Below are 17,881 nucleotides of genomic sequence, written 5' to 3'. Positions count from 1 at the left end.
TTTCCCTTTCTTTTCCCCTGCTTTCAGGTCTTTTCTGATTTGTATAGAGTATATATGCTGGGGACGTTGTAAACCTGTTAGCATTTTGTTCTCTCATTCATCTATTCTCCTCTGGACAAAATGACAAGACGAAAAAAATCACCTCAGCAAAAAGAACAAGAGGTAGTACCGTCAGCCAGGGACCTACTCAATACGGACTGTAGTACGATGTCGGACCTAGAGTTCAGAATCATGACTTTAAAGATACTAGCTGGGCTTGAAAAAAGCGTGGAAGTTATTAGAGAAACCCTTCCTGGAGAAATAAAAGAACTAAAATCTAACCAAGTCGAAATCAAAAAGGCTATTGATGAGGTGCAATCAAAAATGGGGGCACTAAATGCTAGGATAAATGAGGCAGAAGAGAGAATCAGTGATATAGAAGACCAAATGATGGAAAGTAAAGAGGCTGAGAACAAGAGGGAGAAACAACTACAGGATCACGAGGGCAGAATTCGAGATAAGTGATTCGATAAGACGAAACAACATTAGAACAATTGGGATCCCAGAAGAAGAAGAAAGAGAGAGAGGGGCAGAAGGTATATTGGAGCAAATAATAGCAGAGAACTTCCCTAATGTGAGGAAGGAAACAGGCATCAAAATCCAGGAGGCACAGAGAATCCCTCTCAAAATCAATAAAAATAGGTCAACACCCCGACATCTAATAGTAAAACTTACGAGTCTCAGAGACAAAGAGAAAATCCTGAAAGCAGCTCGGGAGAAGAGATATGTAACCTACAATGGTAAAAATATTAGATTGGCAACAGACCTATACACAGAGACCTGGAAGGCGAGAAAGGACTGGCAAGATATCTTCAGAGCACTAAACGAGAAAAATATGCAGCCAAGAATACTATATCCAGCTAGGCTGTCATTGAAAATAGAAGGAGAGATAAAAATCTTCCAGGACAAACAAAAACTAAAGGAATTTACAAACATGAAACCAGCCCTCCAAGAAATATTGAAAGGGGTCCTCTAAGCAAAGAGAGAGCCTAAAAGCAGCAAAGATCAGAAAGGACCACAGACAACATACAGTAACAGTCACCTTACAGGCAATACAATGGCACTAAATTCATACCTTTCAATAGTTACCCTGAATGTAATGGGCTCAATGCCCCAATCAAAAGACACAGGCTATCAGATTGGATTAAAAAACAAGACCCATCCATATGCTGTCTGCAAGAGACTCATTTTAGACCCAAAGACACCCCCAGATTGAAAGTGAGGGGGTGGAAAACCATTTACTATGCTAATGGACACCAAAAGAAAGCTGGGGTGGCAATCCTTATATCAGACAAACTAGATTTTAAAACAAAGACTGTAATAAGAGATGAGGAAGGACACTATATCCTACTTAAAGGGTCTATCCAACAAGAAGATCTAACAATTGTAAATATCTATCCCCCGAACATGGGTGCAGCCAATTATATAAGGCAATTAATAACAAAAGCAAAGAAACACATTGAAAACAATACAATAATAGTGGGGGACTTTAACACCCCCCTGACTGAAATGGACAGATCATCTAAGCAAAAGATGAACAAGGAAATAAAGACTTTAAATGACACACTGGACCCAATGGACTTCACAGACATATTCAGAACATTCCATCCCAAAGCAACGGAATACACATTCTTCTCTAGTGCCCATGGAACGTTCTCCAGAACTGATCACATCCTAGGTCACAAATCAGGTCTCCACTGGTACCAAAAGATTGGGATCATTCCCTGCATATTTTCAGACCACAATGCTTTGAAACTAGAACTCAGTCACAAGAGGAAAGTCGGAAAGAACTCAAATACATGGAGGCTAAAGAGCATCCTACTAAAGAATGAATGGGTCAACAAGGAAATTAAAGAAGAATTAAAAAAATTCATGGAAACCAATGAAAATGAAAACACAACTGTCCAAAATCTTTGGGATACAGCAAAGGCAGTCCTGAGAGGAAAGTATATAGCAATACAAGCCTTTATGAAGAAACAAGAAAGGTCTCAAGTACACAATCTAACCCTACACCTAAAGGAGCTGGAGAAAGAACAGCAAATAAAGCCTAAACCCAGCAGGAGAAGAGAAATAATAAAGATCAGAGCAGAAATCAATGAAATAGAAACCAAAAGAACAGTAGAACAGATCAACGAAACTAGGAGCTGGTTCTTTGAAAGAATTAACAAGATTGATAAACCCCTGGCCAGACTGATCAAAAAGAAAAGAGAAATGACCCAAATCAACAAAATCATGAATGAAAGAGGAGAGATCACAACCAACACCAAAGAAATACAAACAATTATAAGAACATATTATGAGCAACTCTATGCCAGCAAATTAGAGAACCTGGAAGAAATGGGTGCATTCCTAGAGATGTATCAACTACCAAAATTGAATCAGGAAGAAATAGAAAACCTGAACAGACCTATAACCACTAAGAATATTGAAGCAGTCATCAAAAATCTCCCAACAAACAAAAACCCAGGGCCAGATGGCTTCCCAGGGAAATTCTATCAGACATTTAAAGAAGAATTAATACCTATTCTTCTGAAACTGTTCCAAAAAAATAGAAATGGAAGGAAAACTTTCCAACTCATTTTATGAGGCTACCATTACCTTGATCCCAAAACCAGACAAAGACCCCATCAAAAGGGAGAATTACAGACCAATATCCTTGATGAACACGGATGCAAAAATTCTCACCAAAATACTAGCCAACAGGATCCAACAGTACATTAAAAGGATTATTCACCACGACCAAGTGGGATTTATCCCTGGGCTGCAAGGCTGGTTCAACATCTGCAAATCAATCAACATGATAGGATATATTAACAAAAGAAAGAACAAGAATCATATGATCCTCTCAATAGATGCAGAAAAAGCATTTGACAAAGTACAGTATCCTTTCTTGATCAAAAAGAGTATAGGGATAGAGGGTACATACCTCAATGTCATAAAAGCCATGTATGAAAAACCTACAGCGAATATCATTCTCAATGGGGAAAAGCTGAGAGCTTTCCCCCTAAAGTCCGGAACGAGGCAAGGATGTCCACTATCACCACTGCTATTCAACATAGTATTAGAAGTCCTAACCATAGCAATCAGACAACAAAAAGAAATCAAAGGCATCCAAATCGGCAAAGAATAGGTCAAACTCTCACTCTTTGCAGATGATACGATACTTTATGTGGAAAACCCAAAAGACTCCACCCCAAAACTGCGAGAACTCATACAGGAATTCAGTCAAGTGGCAGGATATAAAATCAATGCACAGAAATCAGTGGCATTCCTATACACCAACAACAAGACAGATGAGAGACAAATCAAGGAGTCGATCCCATTTACAATTGCACCCAAAACCATAAGATACCTAGGAATAAATTTAACCAAAGAGGCAAAGGATCTGTACTCAGAAAACTATAAAATACTCATGAAAGAAATTGAGGAAGACACAAAGAAATGGAAAAACGTTCCATGCTCATGGATTGGAAGAACAAACATTGTGAAGATGTCAATGCTACCTAGAGTTATCTACACATTCAATGCAATCCCCAACAAAATACCATCCACTTTTTTCAAAGAAATGGAAGAAGAAATCCTAAAATTTGTATGGAACCAGAAAAGACCCCGAATGTCCAGAGGAATGTTGAAAAGAAAAGCCAAGATGGCGGCATCACAATTCCGTACTTCCAGCTCTATTACAAAGCTGTCATCATCAAGACAGTATGGTACTGGCACAAAAACAGACACATCGATCAATGGAACAGAACACAGAGCCGAGAAATGGACCCTCAACTCTATGGTCAACTCATCTTTGACAAAGCAGGAAAGAATGTCCAATGGCAAAAAGACAGTCTCTTCAACAAATGGTGTTGGGAAAATTGGACAGCCACATGCAGAAGAATGAACCTGAACCATTTCCTTACACCACACACAAAAATAGACTCCAAATGGTTGAAAAACCTAAACATGAGACAGGAGTCCATCAAAATCCTAAAGGAGAACATAGGCAGCAACCTCTTTGACCTCAGCCACAGCAACTTCTTCCAAGAAACATCGCCAAAGGCAAGGGAAGCAAGGGCAAAAATGAACTATTGGGATTTCATCAAGATAAAAAGCTTTTGCACAGCGAAAGAAACAGTCCACAAAACCAAAAGACAACCGACAGAATGGGAGAAAATATTTGCAAATGACATATCAGATAAAAGGCTAGTATCCAAAATCTCTAAAGAACTTATCAAACTCAACACCCAAAGAACAAATAATCCAATCAAGAAATGGGCAGAATACATGAACAGACATTTTTCCAAAGAAGATATCCAAATGGCCAACAGACACATGAAAAAGCGCTCAACATCGCTCGGCATCAGGGAAATCCAAATCAAAACCTCAATGAGATACCACCTCACACCCATCAGAATGGCTAAAATTAACAAGTCAGGAAACGACAGATGTTGGCGGGGATGCGGAGAAAGGGGAACCCTCCTACAATGTTGGTGGAAATGCAAGTTGGTGCAACCCCTCTGGAAAACAGTATGGAGGTTGCTCAAACAGTTGAAAATAGAGCTACCATATGATCCAGCAATTGCACTACTGGGTATTTACCCCAAAGATACAAATATAGGGATTCGAAGGGGTACGTGCACCCCAATGTTTATAGCAGCAATGTCCACAACACCCAAACTGTGGAAAGAGTCAAGATGTCCATCAAGAGATGAATGGATAAAGAAGATGTGGTGTATATATACACACAATGGAATATGTGCAGCCATCAAAAGGAATGAGATCTTGCCATTTGCAACGACGTGGATGGAACTGGAGGGTGTTATCCTGAGTGAAATAAGTCAATCTGAGAAAGACGTGTATCATATGACCTCACTGATATGAGTATTTCTTAATCTCAGGAAACAAACAGGGTTGCTGGAGTGCTGGGGGGGTGGGAAGGATGGGGTGGCTGGGTGATAGACACTGGGAAGGGTATGTGCTATGGAAGTGCTGTGAATTGTGCAAGACTGTTGAATCATAGATCTGTACCTCTGAAACAAATAATGCAATATATGTTAAGAAAAAAAAAAAGAAGAACACGATAGCAGGAGGGGAAGAATGAAGGGGGGGAATCAGAGGGGGAAACCAACCATGAGAGACGATGGACTCCGAAAAACAAACTGAGGGTTCTAGAGGGGAGGGGGGTGGGGGGATGGGTTAGCTTGGTGATGGGTATTAAAGAGGGCACGTTTTGCATGGAGCACTGGGTGTTATGCACAAACAATGAATCATGGAACACTACATCCAAAACTAATAATGTAATGTATGGTGATTAACATAACAATAAAGAATTAAAAAAAAAGATAAAAGGTTTTACACAGCAAAGGAAACAGTCAACAAAACCAAAACAGCCCACAGAATGGGAAAAGATATTTGCAAATGCCTTAGCAGATAATGGGCTAGTATCCAAAATGTATAAAGAACTTATCAAACTCAACACCCAAAAAAAACAAATAATCCAGTCAAGAAGTGGACAGAAGATATGAACAGATATTTCTCCAAAGACATCCAAATGGCCAACAGACACATGAAAAAATGCTCCACACCACTCAGCAGCAGGGAAATATAAATCAAAACCACAATGAGATACTATCTCACACCAGTTAGAATGGTTAAAATTAACAAGTCAGGAAACAACAAATATTGGTGAGGATTCGGAGACAGGGGAACCCTCTTACACTGCTGGTGGGAATGTCACTCTGGAAAACAGTATGGAGGTTTCTCAAAAAGCTGAATACAGAGGTGCCTTACCAACCACTCTGGAAAACAATATGGAGGTTTCTCAAAAAGTTGAAAATAGAGGTACCCTACCATCCAGCAATTGCCCTACTGGGTATTTACCCCAAAGATACAAATGTAGTGATCCAAAGGGGAACCTGCACCCCAGTGTTTATAGCAGCAATGTCCACAATAGCCAAACTATGGAAAGAGCCTTGATGTCCATCGACAGATAAATAGATAAAGATGTAGTATATATACACAATGGAATACTACTCAGCCATCAAAAAAAAGAAATCTTGCCTTCTGCAACAATGTGGATGGAACCAAAGGGTATTATGCTAAGTGAAATAAGTCAATCAGAGAAAGACAATTATATGATCTCAGTCGTATGTGGAATTTAAGAAACAAAACAGCAGATCATAGGGGAAGAGAGGAAAAAAATAAAGGAAGATGAAATCGGAGAGGGAGACAAACCATAAGAGATTCTTAATCAAAGGAAACAAACTAAGGGTTGCTGGAGGAATGGGGTAACTGTGTGCTGGACATTAAGGAGGGCACAAACTGTAATGAGCACTGGGTATCATATAAGACCATATAAGACCTGATGACTTCTACCACTGAAAAGAATAATACATTATATGTTAATTTTTTTAAAGATTTAAAGCAAAAAAAATAATAAAGTCTGCAATCTAACTTGAGAAAAATAAAGATTGTTGTAGACAGAGACATAATCTCATGAACTCATTTTCCTATATTCTAGATCCCTGAAATGGATGTATAATAGCTGTGCATTTGGATTGCCAGGTAAAATCAGTAATGTGAAATGAATCCAAGGAAGAACAAGGCCCATTTCGGTGTTGTATCCTTTTGAAGGCATTCAGTCGCTGACCCAGACTCACTGTAACAAATCCCTTCATACAAATTAAAGATTAGAACGTAAAGCAAATAGCAATGGGGAGAGCAGTTTTAAAGGGAAAGTTCTATTGCAGTACCTTAAAGTAAATGGAGGTAAGCTTTGGACAATAATAAATTTGAAATTAACTGTAATTATTATTTTATCAAAGTAATCCCTTTTTCTAATTAGGAATCTTTCACATTGCTAAGGAACGCACAGTAACGAAGTGTTTTGAAGTGTTTTTTTAAAACAATAGAAATGTCAGTAAAATATAAACTGTTTTACTCGTTTTTAAAATTCTTTTCTAAAACAATTCCATAGAAGTTGTACATTTAACTTTCAGTATTTTACTGTATGTTCATTATACAGTGCTTGCTGAATTCTGAGTTTGTTTCTGACCTGGACCTAAGAATTTCTTGGTGGGGTGGAGATTACACTATTTTTAGGATAAGATCTTCCTCTGATAGTTCTCCTACGAATTTTACTATTTTTGCTTTCAATCACAGTATAAAAAACTTAAAAATTTTACTTGGAAGATGAAAACAATCACATTTGCAAATTTACTGCTATCCAACATTTAAAGTTGTTCAACATTTGTAAAGGGGGAAAAACTTACCTATACATTGTAGTTCTCCAAAGCATTTTCTTTGATCAAACTTACATGGGCATGCATAGTTACGATATGATTCCATTTCAGAGAATATTCACATCATGTTTTAGCATAGTGAATATTTTTTGTGAACTCCTCCTGCAAATCTTCTGATCCCAAGTTCCTATTAAACCCCTAACATTCCTGATTGTATTTTGATGTTTCCCTCCTAGAAAAGAGCCAACAATTAGCACAGCCTTCTTGTTGAACCAAACAAGGCTCTGATTACAATCTTAATTAATCTCCTTTGAAAAAAGAATCAACCACCTGTGACCAAAATTTTGACTGCAGGACATTTTGCCTTTAAAATCAGTGGGTAGCAGCAACTTCTGTATGAAATTTAAAGTCAGATTATAATTTAGCAGAGGAACTCTGCACTTGAATGTGAAAGCCTAGTCTCTCTATATTATCTTTAATTTTTTTAAGGTCAGATAACTAAGAATCTGTGAACATGTTCAAATGTTAGCTATTTTTTACTTTTCATTTTTGCTCTTGTAATTTCAATATTTATTTCCTATTATAGATGAGTTACAGATTTCAGTTCCCTCACTCATTTAAGACTGATGCTCCATAAACATCTCAGCTTATTTAGAATTCTTAAATTTGTTGCAGAGCTCAAGCTCTAAATATACACATACTTATATTTTTTAATATTTTATATATATTTACATTTATTTATATACATTTCTGAAATGAAGACAGTCATTCCAACTTTATACATAGTACAGAAAAGGTATAAAATGATAAAGACTACCCGAAGTGGGGCTTTTATTGATCACTAACAGGATGTTCTAAATGAGAACTAGAATTTCCTTATTCATTTCTAAGCATTTCTTTTTGAAAAATCTAATTTTTTCCAAACTTGCCAACCAAGTCTTTATAAAAATTTCTGAAACTTAAGTAATTGCATCTAAAAGGATTAAAGTAAGAACTAAATCCACATCTGCCAAGATATCTGAATACCTCTTTTAAAACTATATATAAGGCATCACTGGTGAAATAAAGATTAGACGAAAAGAGAATTAAGTACTGAAAAGAAAAAGCCCACTCCATGCTTGCTAATTATTACATTTTAATTGATTTTTAACCAACATTTTACTCAAACTTACATTATACGGTGCCACATGTGAAATGAGTATGCTTAAAAAAAAAACCCATTTAATAAAGAAACAATTTCCATATTATTTTAGAACAAATCTAAAGCAGTCTTATGCCCTTACCTGACTCTTACAAATAAGACTTTATTTCCTATTTTGCCTTTGATCTTCTCTGATTAAAAACCACAACTCTTATTTATCTAAGATAATAACAGGACAGATACCAAAAGAAAAAAAATCACAAATACCATAAAATTTCATTTTCAGGTCTGTTCTCCTATAAATCTTTTTTTTTTTTATATTTTATTTATTTATTTGACAGAGAGAGAGAGAGGTTTGACAGAGATAGAGTACAAGCAGGGGGAGTAGCAGGCAGAGGGAGGGGAAGAAGCAAGCTCCCCGCTGAGCAGGGAGCCCAATGTGGGGCTCGATCCTAGACCATGGGATCACGGCCTGAGCCAAAGGCAGACGCCCCACCCACTGAGCCACCCAGGCGCCCCTCTCCTATAAATCTTTAACTAGACCAACCGACTAGGAGAAAAACTAGATAATTTATATTTCCCCTTCTTTCCCTTCCTGCTTTCTGGCATAATATTAAAAAGCAAGCAAGCAACAGACTCTAGAGCCAATTCTATGCCCTATACCAACGGAGAACAGAGCAATCATACTTAAGATATATGGATTTTAAGTGCCCCTTCATTCTCATTTCTCATCTGATACAATTACAGTATGTTTGTCCCAGGAATTTCTTACTTTGAATCTTCTAAACAATATTCCTAGCAAACCTACGACGCAGTGACATATGTAAAAAGAAGAGTTCCTCAAGTTTCAGCTTGTTTCCCAACTCCTCCTCTCCAAAACTTGGGAAACAGCTGTTTAACACAGCACAAAGAAAGGACTCAACAGCACTTTGGAAAAGGGCCCTCAAAGTCAAAAATTTCTAGCTCAGGCATTGAACTACTGAGGCTGAGTCTGAGAAAAACGCCCTCAAAGCCTCTTGATATGAAAAGTAATCCAAGGGGCAGGGCTCATCAATTTTCTTCTGGAGCAGTGCAGTGTTAAGAGCTTGATATCTTAGTCCTGTTTGTGTGGGATGAACAACTGTGTTCAATGCCTTTTTCTACTGATCTCTGGAAAGACCCTTAACACCAGTTTTTTAAAAATTTACTAAAATTGCTAAAAAACACTGGCAATTCAGTCTGTCCCTGTGTCTCTGAAGTCACAGGTCCCGTTAACTTTGTAATGATAGAAAGAAGAACATAATGCAAAAGAGAGATCACAAAATTGGGAAAATTATTTACTCTTGTCATTGCTTAATTTTTAATTTCAATGGGATAAATAGGTAGAACATCAACCACTACTTAAATGTTCCTTTACTAAATCTTTATGAATTTTCTTTCCCCGGGTAACATCATGAAAGCTGTAACTCCAAGCTTTGTATTAATCATCAATATGTCCCTGTAATTCCTAATTCAAATACACTCTTCCCAATATGCAATGCTGGCCAAGCTTCTGCTCTCATTATGTCTGCATCTGAACCATCTCTCTAGAGACATTTTACTTCTTTAGGTTTTACTCCATTTATTCCATTACTCCATTACTCCATTACTCCAGTACTCCTTTAGGTGTTTCCTCCTCTTTCAATCCTGCTCTGCTCCCCATCTTCCCCATATGTCTCCACAGAATACATAACAGGGCTTCCTCCTGTTTCCCAAACTTTACCATGTTACAGAACAGCTCATTCCCCTAATCAGTTTCAAGCTTCCAAAAAATACTGCTATTTTCCATTTCTGATAACTATTAAACAGGCCATATTCTCTGTAAAGTGTCAGAAAGAGTATTTTGATGCTAGGTATTTCTGTAAGAGTTATTTTCACTACTCATCTTAGGTTTTTAACACATTTGTGACAACATGATGGACCTGGAGAATACGATGCTAAATGAAATAAATCAGAGGAAAACAAAGACCATATGATTTCACTTATATGTGGAATCTAAAAAATGAAACAAACAAAAAAACCAAAACAGAAACAGACTCGCAAATAGAATAATCTAGTGGTTGGCCAGATGGGACGGGGGGATGGATGAAAGAGGTGAAGGGGATTAAGAGGTATAATCTTCTAGTTATAAAATAAATAAGACACAGGAATATAATATACAGCATCAGGAATATAGTCAATAATACTGTAACAACTTTGTATGGTGACAGATGGTAACTAGACTTATCATGGTGAACACTTCTTATGTATATAAATATCGAATCACTAGGTTGTACACCTGAAAGCAATCCATATTTTTTGTCAATTATTTTTCAGTTAAAAAAAGGAAAAAGAAGAAATAAAAGTTAAAGTTACAATGGGATGTTTCCACTGTGCTAGAAAATAAACCAAAGAGAACAAAAAATGGGTGAAAAGCTCTTTTCAGTAACATCTCTTTAAACAAAAGGAATAATTTCAACAGCCCCAAGTAAACTTCAGTGTCACACAGTCAAGGCCAAAATGTCTCAAATAAGAGGAGGATAAGATAATGACCCTGTGGCTGTGATGTCATTATATGGAATGCAAGCATTGGGCCTGTGTCCCCAGAAGGTATTACAAATATATATATATATATATATATATATATATATATATTTATACATATATTTACATTCATTTATAATTGTTAACTTTATCACAGTATAATTTGTACATCATAAAATTCACCCATTTTGAATGTACAACTCAATGTTTTTAGTAAATTTTAAAAATTGTACAACCATAACTACAATCCAATTTTAGAAGATTTTCATCCAATTATCTAGACAATCGTAATGGTTGCTCAGATGCCTCTTCTTTTGATTTGAGAAAGTTGAATTTCTTAGAAGTCTGGTGTCTGGTTCAGTGGGATATTTCTGTGTTAGCCACAAATGTATGCTTGGTCAGATCACTATGAATCCTGAATAAATAGTAAAAAATGGTGTTTTCTTTCGATTTATTACATTTGATTTTTCTAAGAGGGTAGCCTAGAAGGGAAAAAATACACTGTAATGTTACTAATGTATTTTAAGTATGGTTGTATAATACTGATTTCAATTCTTCACTTGCAAATGAACGCTTTTTGAATCTTTTTTTTTTTAAGGTGGAGCAGGAAGAAGGGAAAGGGAAGGACGGCAGGAAATGATTCAAAGGACTGCAAAACATGAATGGTGCTTCATGAAGGGGGAAGGAGGAGAAGTTGTTAATTCTTTCACAGATATTATGTGGCAGTTGACGTTCTCAGGTCTTGACTTATATTGGTACTTTTAATTCTCACACTAAGTCCATGAAATAGATGCTGTAATTATCCTCAGTGAGGAAACTAAGCCACTTCAAGGCTAGAGAGATAACTTGCCCAAGGTCCCACAGTCAGTAGAAGAGCCAGGATTCTAATCCAGGCAGCCTGGCTCCTGCCCTTCACCATTGATTTGCTTCTTTCAAACCTAAAAGAGTTGATTATTTCAATACTGGTGAGGCTGAAAATGAAATCAGCTGTGACTTATGGCCAAAATGCCCCAATTCTTTTGTGACCAATATATGAACCACAACAGTTGAGACATACAAATTTAACTGATATTTTTGGTGTATATTGATAATACAAAGAAATTGCTCAAATGCTGTCCAGGGAAAACATGGGATACATTTCTTTTTTTTTAAGATTTTATTTATTTGAGAGAGAGACACAGTGAGAGAGGGGACACAAGCAGGGGGAGTGGGAGAGGGAGAAGCAGGCTCCCCGCCGAGCAGGGAGCCCGATGCGGGACTCGATCCCAGAACCCTGGGATTGTGACCTGAGCCGAAGGCAGACGCTTAACGACTGAGCCACCCAGGCACCCGATACATTTTATACTGTTTGGACTCAGGCTTAGGGTGACCATATGTACTGCTTTGCTCAGAAAAATCCCAGTTTAAACCTGTTGGCCAGGCTTGATTGTATAGCATCTCCTTTTGCTTTCAAAAGTGTCCCATTTGGACAGTAAAATAAATAATAATCTTATTCATGCACAACCAATGTAAATGGCACAAGTGTTTATTGTATTATTTTTCATGCCATTCTTTACAGCAACTTCAGAAGCCAACAGTCTATGCCAACAACAACCAATGGCTGTCCAACATTTATTCTATTTTCATGTACATATTTTTCTTGTTGCATGGTCCCATCCCCAAGCTTTCTCTTCATCAAGAATCTTACTTATTCCTACCTATAAAATTCACTAGGACTACTGATTAACTTCTAAAAGGCAAAACTAATATAAAACAAACACCTTCTTTCCCCATCTGAGCATATAAATAATAAAGAACTTTCTATGAACCTAAAGCTACATGAAGTTATCTCTGTAAATGCTAGTTTATACCATATATGCTCATAAAAGGGAAAGTTCTATTAACCTTTTCATAACATTTTACAGGATCTGGTACATCCCCTATATGAATTTTCAAAGTTTTATTTATTTGAGAGAGAGCGAGAGAGTGAGAGGGTGAGCAAGAGAGCACAGGTGGGGGAGGGGCAAAAGGAGAGGAAGAAGCAAAGACTCCCCACTGAGCAGGGAGCCTGATGCAGAGCTTCATCTCAGGACCTCGGGATCATGACCCGAGCCAAAGGCAGATGCTTAACCGACTGAGCCACCCAGGCACACTCTGGACCATGAATTTTAATGATCTTTTAGGGGTGCCTGGGTGGCTCAGTCAGTTGGGCGTCTGACTCTTGATCTCAGCTCAGGTCTTGATCTCAGGGTTTTGAGTTCAAGCCCTGCATTGAGTTCCACGCTGAGTGTGGAGCCTACTTTTTAAAAATAATTAATTAATTCATTAATGAAATAAATGGTCTTTTATTCTTCTTAGATTCAATATCTGCACAAAAGCTGATTAAGTGCTGCATTAGGCTTTAATAACTCTGATTCTTTCATTTTCTTATCCTAAAATCCGTTGTTTTTACCATTGTGAGCCCAATGGTATCTCTTTCCATTTCTCTGCCTCTTCCTTCAAACAGTTCATTTCCCTCTTTCTGTCAAATCACTGCCTCTCTTCTAATACTTTCTAGTCTATAATAACCCCCTAATGACATTTCTAACTTTAAGGATTCCACTGTCACTTTTTGGAAACAAGCCATTATTCAATCTCACTCTCACCTTATGCTTCTTATAATGCCTCTGACTCAGCAGTTGCCTTAGTAGGCCTACACTTTCTCCATATTGCTTTACTAATTTTCTGAAAAATTACCTACTTTTTGTCCCCTTACACAAACTCCCTGACCTCCTTCCCCTGGGATCAGGTTCATCTATCCACTCAGAGGTATAGTCTTCTTTGGAAACTCAGCTGGCAAATAAAGTTTCCTGGCCTCCAGGTTTCATTTACACTATTGCTTATGAAGATCCTTACGAAACTGACCTGCAGAAGGAAGAGTGGAAATTCCGGCCCTTGCTCTGAAGCACTGGATTCCATTACTTTACTTTTATCTCAGTCCACATAGTTACAGAGGGTGGAGGGTACAAGCCATCACTGGTTCTGGAAAGTTACTCCATGCCAGTGTGAATTAGTATGAGGGAAACAACTAACCACTGTATCCAGCTTAGTGATTTGAAAGTTCTGACAATGTTCTCTTAGCAAGCATAGATTCTTGAGATCTTGGTATTTAAGCTTACCCTGACTGTGATACCCAACACAGAACTATATTCATCTTTAATTTCCCTAGAATGTAACTTCTACCATGATTTAGCTCCACTAAATGGTCTCAGTTATCCAAATATAGGTTTCCTCTCCCTATGATAATGACTTATCATTAAAGAGTCCTCTATAAAAGCTGTTTGGATCTGTGGTACCTTTTTGGAAGAAATGGCAATAAGGTCTGAAGATCACATTTAATAGAAAGAAGTGGAGTTCATAAAGATATAAGAAAAGTAATTACAGTTTCAGAGTCACATGGCCAAAGATAAATTATATATTTCATTCTATAATAATGTTTTAAACAGTCATTTCTTCCCAATTATCTGTTACCTTGTTCCTTCATGAAAATGGTCCCATTTGAGATAAGTAGACCCCAAGAACAAAGATGAAATCGTTGCAAACAGAGGATCAATTGTGTCATATGTTTTAGAGCCATTGATGTGATACTTAAGAGAAGCACAAGTTAGCAAATTTAGACCACATCTGACCAAATCTTAATCATGAAAAGTGAGCATGGTTCTTTGTGTCATCCTTACACAATTAGACTGCCATAAGAATTTCAGCAACCTCTTTGTCTTTTATGAACAACAGTATCTATTAAGACAAAAATCAGTATGCTTGAGTAAAAGGTTTCAAGATGAAACTCGACCACAGAGTGAGAAAGATACAGTAGCCACAGTCTGAGAAGACCATCAGAACACAAAAACAGCAACAAAAATAAAATGTCTCAACTCGTTCAATACCAATCCTCCAAATACTACCTTTTCATTTAATTTTAAAATACCTATTTTATTAAGGATCATTTTTAAAAGTCAATTTCAAATCAAACCTCTTACTATGTGAGGTTTTACATATTATGTTCTTCCAACTGTGGTCTGCAATTGTAGAATAAGCTGAAACTTTACTATATAAGTAAATCATAAGATTACGTTATCCCCATGAACCACATATACAGGTAGGGGACAGAGAAAAATATATATATGTTTGATCTCAATTTTGTCTCACTGAAAACACATACTTGTTCTTACTGTCACTTTGCATTAAATAGCACAGGAATTCCTAAAAAATTTTTAAAAGGCTACTTTGAATTTATTTTTAATTAGACAAGAGTAGTCATTCTCATGTCAAATTAATTTTTTTATCTTTAGCTTTTACAATTTTAATATTGTACTGAAAATAAGCAGAAATATTTAACAGTCCCTTTCAAAGACTCATTCCTTCAAAAAGAAAAAAAAAAGTACAAAATAAGCTCACTGGTATTATCACCCACTGGGCACACAGATAGTACAAGTTCCTTATTTCACTGTTCCTTCTCAAATTATAGCCTAGACTCAGAATCACTTGACACTTCTGTAAGACACAAAAGCTAGTGATTTATTAGGAAAGGTCTGAGGTTCTATTTTTACCTCATCTTTACTCTCATGCATAGTGTTTATAGCAGCAACAGAAAAAAAAGTCATCAGTCAGTGGGTTGAAGAGAAAAGCAAGTGGAATGATTAAGAGCACATAAAGAGGAAAAAAATAAACCTATAACTTAGTGCAACATTATTGACTACATTTCTTAGGAGCCTAACTTCTGGATCCCTGAACTGCAACCAGAGATGATAAAATAGTGTTGAGAGGAACAAGCGACCTCACTGTTACCTGCCTGTGCTCTTCAGCTGATAGGAGGCAAAGCCTGCAGGTCACCACACAGCAATCTCAGGGTAAGTACTGACCTCACACCCGATGAGAAGCTCCCAGAGCCCATTTCACAGCAGTCCTTTCTGCTTAGACATGGTCCTCTTTGTGCAGCAGCTGAAGTGGATTTAGCAATGGGTTTTGCCGAGCCTAGAACTTTTGTTACACTGCATGAGATCTGTGTTAACAGAAGACACAAATGGTCTCGGGTGTAGACAAAAAAGACTGTGAAAGTGCAAGCTAGAGAAAGAGGATCAAGACAAAGCTCAGAAGGAAATCTGAAAGTTAAGCACCAGTCCTTTACTGACGTGTGATGCCAGTGATACAATCAGAATAGCTAGGAAGGTCTGTCCTGTTCCTTGGTTTGAATTTGGGTCTGATGACCCAATAATTTAGGATAACACTCATAATCTTTTGAAACAGTTCCAGAAACAGTGGTTGTTGAGCTCAGTAGGGGAAAGAATTCCATTTGGCCCCGCTCATGTTTTCCCTCCAAGAGTAGTAATGAGGATTAATAAAAAGCATGGCTGAGTAGAAATCTTAGTCTACCAAGGGTGAATGGGCATTAGCCAATTTGTAAAGGAAGCTAAAATTAAATTTTTAATATGATTTAATGTCAATTAAATGCTTACAATAAAGAATGACCATCCTGAAAATTAATCTATCTAATAGCTAAAATATAATCAAATTGGTCTGTTCTAAAAATGTAGCCCTCCTTCCTTTTTAATTAAATACTATTTTATGAAGTTGGATTTGCCAGATGCCTGGAATTATATTTAAGTTTTGGAGACACGTTTTTAAAATGGAAGGGACTTTGCTATTTCTTATAATAGGAAAACTGGCTTCTTGTCTTAGCCATTGACAATTAACTTCATAACCCCAGAGAATTTTAAGGACAGAAAAATCAAACTAAAATCAGGAAAGAAAATTAAACAGCAAAAAGTATGATTTACACAATTACAGAGAGACAGCACTCTAGTATTCTGTAATCAATCTATAATGCTGCTGCTCTTTTTAGATCTGGCAGTGCCATGTAGGGTGGACCACCCCCACATAGAACCAGTGGATGCTCCAGACACCCCCGTAGAGTATGTGTGTATCTATGATATCCTCTGAAATCATCCCAAGCTACTGAGCCCTAAATTAGATGCCGTATTTTAACAGGAGACATACTATCTCCAAGAAGAGGCACTGCCTCACAATGAGGTCATGGAAATTTTAGTTTTACAGTGTGAAAAACAAAAGCATTTCCTTTCTCATTCACAATTCACAGCCTGGGACTGTTGTGTTTTTGCTTTTTGTGCTTTTTTTTTTAACGAGATAAAATCTGACAAAGTGAAAACATAAGCAACTAACCATATGGAACCTGACCTTATCATTTCCCTGTGATTCTTCAGGGTTTCATTTTCTAGTTCTTATTTTATAAGAAACTGTCTTCTGTGATCAATTCTAACCAGAGTCAATTATTTCGTTTTCCAATTTTGGAGAAGAAAATTCATACACCGTCCCCTTCCCACCATTCCATAAACATTTATAAGACATGTTGCTGGGTACTGAGATAAAGATAATGACTCCAGCTCTTAGGGAGATTGCAGTCCAGTATGGGGGCAGGGAACACCTACAGAGCAACATCGTAATTACTTCAGGAATAATAAATCAAGGGCTGCAGTTGGCCTGGGTTCTAGGGAGCACAAAGGAGATAAACTGGCCTCAGATGGAAGAGAAAAGTTAAAGGTAGTAGGGCAGGCTTTCTAGAGGATGTAACCTGTGACCCAATGACCAAGGATGATAAGTCTTAACCGAGTAAAGAAGAATGGGGAGGAGTCTCTTCAGGCAAGGGAAGCAGGATGTGTAAAAAGGGGACAGAATGTTGTGGTTAAGAAGCACAGGCTCTGTTATGTATATTTTACCACAGTTTTCAAAAAAAGAAGCAGCAGCAGAGATTTTGGAGTGAGGCCACTACACTTGGCTTGGGCAAATTACTTACCCTCTGTTTCATTTCCCAATCAGTAAAATGAGAAGCAAAATAGTACCTACATCCTAGGAGTAAAATCCTTGTGGCTTTAATACACATAAAAGCACCTGGACCTGT

At 37.3% G+C, this 17,881-nt stretch overlaps 1 protein-coding gene across 5 annotated transcripts in view; it reads right to left on the bottom strand.

The window, feature by feature from the left end:
• ARHGAP28 (Rho GTPase activating protein 28) overlaps positions 1–17,881 on the bottom strand; it is a 203,137-nt gene that overhangs the window by 163,790 nt on the left and 21,466 nt on the right. The window contains exon 1 of one of the 5 annotated variants that reach the window (XM_073898508.1): positions 7,299–7,349. The exons of the other annotated variants lie outside the window; for them this stretch is intronic. The gene's annotated coding sequence lies outside the window, so the exon portion shown is untranslated. Of the gene's footprint in view, positions 1–7,298; positions 7,350–17,881 lie in introns of those variants that run through there. 5 annotated transcript variants of the gene reach the window in all.

This window comes from Callorhinus ursinus, unplaced genomic scaffold, assembly GCF_003265705.2.
Source record: "Callorhinus ursinus isolate GAN/ISIS: 27379988/994484 unplaced genomic scaffold, GSC_fseal_2.0 scaffold11, whole genome shotgun sequence".
NCBI lineage: Eukaryota > Metazoa > Chordata > Mammalia > Carnivora > Otariidae > Callorhinus > Callorhinus ursinus.
Note: the sequence above shows the minus strand (reverse complement) of the source record. Positions and strands in the feature narration are given on the sequence as shown.